The sequence below is a fragment of the Rhinopithecus bieti genome, unplaced genomic scaffold, assembly GCF_001698545.2.
Source record: "Rhinopithecus bieti isolate Rb0 unplaced genomic scaffold, ASM169854v2 scaffold_19, whole genome shotgun sequence".
Taxonomy (NCBI): Eukaryota; Metazoa; Chordata; class Mammalia; order Primates; family Cercopithecidae; genus Rhinopithecus; species Rhinopithecus bieti.
The window spans coordinates 485,345-488,775 of record NW_016803360.1 but is presented as its reverse complement, the minus strand read 5'-3'; the positions used below and the strand labels follow the sequence as shown (position 1 = coordinate 488,775).

The 3,431-nt window shown below is 35.7% G+C and overlaps 1 pseudogene; it reads right to left on the bottom strand.

The window, feature by feature from the left end:
• Positions 1 to 750: 750 nt before the first annotated feature.
• Positions 751 to 1,491, bottom strand: LOC108534144 (40S ribosomal protein S4 pseudogene; annotated as a pseudogene).
• Between the last annotated feature and the right edge of the window lie 1,940 nt (positions 1,492 to 3,431).

The window sequence follows — 3,431 nt, the reverse complement described above, 5'->3', positions numbered from 1 at the left end:
ATACCACATTTTTTAAAATTAATCTACCATTGCTGGGCACCTGGGTTGATTTCATGTCTTTGCTATTGTGAATAGTGTGGCAATGAACATACAAATGCATGTGTCTTTTTGGCAGAATGATTTATTTTCCCTTGGGTATATACCCAGTAATGGGATTTCTCGGTAGTTCTGTGTTAAGGTCTTAGAGAAATCTCCAGACTGTTTTCCATGGTGTCTGGACCAATTCACATTCCCACCAATACTGTATAAGCATCTCTTTCTTCCATAGCTCACCAGCATATGTTGTTTTCTTGACTTTTTAGTATTAGCCATTCTGACTGATGTGAGATGATATCTCATTGTAGTTTTGATTTTCATTTCTCTCATGATTAGTGGTGATGAGCATTTTTTCATATTTGTTGGCTGCTTATATGTCTTCTTTTTGAGAATATCTGCTTATATGAATTCTTTTTGAGAATATCTGTTTGTTCCCTTCTCCTATTTTTAAATGGAGTTATTTTACAACCATCTGATCTTCAACAAGGCTGACAAACAAGCAATGGGGAAAGTATGCCCTATTCAATAAATAGTGCTGGGTTAATGGGGTAGTCACATGCTGAAGACTGAAGCTGGACCCCTACTTTTCACTGTACACAAGTATTTTTTTTAGTCATGCTGAATTATTTTAAATTGCATACAAAGATGTAACAAGTCACCCAGAGACCATTTAACACACTGTTCTGTTTGTCCACCAGTCTCTTGTCTCTGTCTTTAACAAAAGTGAGGTGGACACCCTTTCCTCAGGGAAGAGAAGCCCACAGTTTGTTGCCCTTGCCAATAACAAAAAATGTTGGAAAGCCAGGTGGCAAAGCTGCTGCCATTGGCGTCTTTCACGTGAACCATGGCAAAATATCCAGGGTGCCTCTCTCTGTTGGTGATCATACCAATTCTTCCCAAGTTAGCACCTCCACTTACCATACACTGGTTATCAGCATCAAGCTTGATGAAATCAGTATCTTGCCAGTCTCCAAATCAATCTGAATGGTTTCATTAACCTTGATGAGGGGATCAGGGTAGCAGATGGTACGAGCATCATGAGTCAACAGATGAGGGATTCCTTTTGTGCCCACTAAGATTTTTCTCACTTTGCATAACTTGTACTTGATCTCCTCAGGTGTAATATGATGTACACCAAAGCAACCCTTGATATCACAGAGCAGACAGAAATTGTCTCCCTTGTCAATGCTGATGATATCCATAAATCTAGCATGGTGGGTTCTATCAGTTCGGACCTTGCCATCTATCTTAATGAACCGCTGCATGCAAATCTTCTTCATTTCTTCTCAGGGCGTACTTAAGTCTGTTCCTCAGGAAAATGATGAGGGGGAGACACTCTCTCAGTTTGTGAGGACTGGCAGATTGACAAGGAGCAAATACACTGGTCAATGTATCCAGCATCCAGTACTTTGGAGCTGCCACCCACTTCAGATACTTTGTGGGACCAGGAGCCATGGCTGCGTTAGGCATGGAAACAGCCAAAAAATAACTCAAAATAGATGAAAGATTTAAATGTAACACCTCAAACTGTAAAATTCTAGAAGACAAATTAGGAAATACCCTTCTTGATATTGGCTTTGACAACGAATTTTTGGCTAAGTCCCCAAAAGCAGTCGTAACAAAAACACAAATAGACATGTGGGGCCTAACTAAACTAAGAAGCTTCCGCACATAAAAAAAGAGACTATCAACAGAGTAAACAGACAACCTGCAGAACAAGAGAAGACATTCGCAAACTATGCATCAAACAAAGGCTTAATAACCAGAATCTACAGGGAACTTAAACAAATCAGCAAATAATTTCTAGTCTCTAGAGGCACAGGAAATAGAAAAAGGTACCACACCAATGCACATTATTATGCAATATCATAATACCAGTGATAGAGGGAGGATTCACTAACTTCTAGAGAGAAAAACACTTCCTAGGAAGGAGCGATCAGAATAACATCATATTTCTCCACAGCAACACTTGGTACTACAAGACAATGAAAGATCTGATAGAATATTTGTTAACATTTGTAAATAGAAGAAATTATATAATGAAAAAATTGAGACAATAATTAACTCTAGAGAAAACAATGAGGTTTCAAAATACAGGAAATGTAACATATTACACTGCTTTCTTATTTAGTAAACAATATTCATATATTCACAATAATGAAACTACATCATCAACTAATAATTAGGATATACTATATTGATAATGTACATACAATATAATATATAACATATTTGAAGATGAGAGTTGGCATGAACGAGTTTACCTTCTTTTTCAAAATAATAAATTTATTATATGTTTATAATTAATAAATCAAGGGAAAGAAATACAGTCATGTTACTTAGGTCTTGAAAAATGCAGAAATTATGGCTAATGCCAGAAGATATAACTAAAAGTATTAAACTCCTTCTAAGCAATTTAGAGAAGAGCAATGCAGAGGACACTGATTTCAAAAGAATCCTGTGATACTATTAATAATTATGTGCATGAATTATTTGATTAAAAATTAAGACATTATATAATTTCAATATAATATTTAAAATATATTGACTCAGTGTCCTGTGTCCTAGGGGAAGACTTAAATCCTCTTTGGAGAAAGAAACGATCAGAGGGCTGCCTCCTTTAATTTTATCCAAACCAACTTATTCAAGTTTCCCTATCTGCCATCTTTTGATCCAGGAATTTATTTTTCTTTCAAAGCAGAGTAACTAAAAGATGAGGCAACATGCACCCCCATATTCATCTTATTTATGCAAATCCTAAATATACCAATGAAAGGAAAAACAGGCACATACACACCCAAGATATTCCCAAGCATGAATTTGGTTGTTCATTTTTATTCACCACCCGCCTGCCATCTCCTCTATTCAATATCCCTTCTAAATTTTAATCTAGTTTTTTTTTCTTGAGGTGATATTAGCCAAACCATATGCTGTTCCACTGCTAATTGCTTTCCTTCTCTTTGTGAACAGAGTCCTGTATCCAGCACAGTCAGGGACTATAGCTCAACTGCTAATTTTGCTTCCAGTCTACTTGATCACCTTACAGCTATGTTCTTAGCTTACTTCACTTTGGTGTTCAAAAACTTACAGGTATCATAATATTTATTCTCCCTTATCTTACCTGCATATTCACATATATTACTGACCAAGGCATGTTATTCTGATTTAGTACATTTTACTACTATTAAAATCCAAATCCAAATATTCCCAATCACATTATTATAACTTTTCCTTTACATAATATTTAGCCAAGAACCAAGCATATGTCATGTTGACCAATATTGTGCATCAGAAAGTAGTATGATAGAGGAATAATCATTATCATCACAATATTATTAGATATCATTTACATGTTTTGAATGTTTTCTGTGGGTCAAGTCCTGTGTTAAGTAATT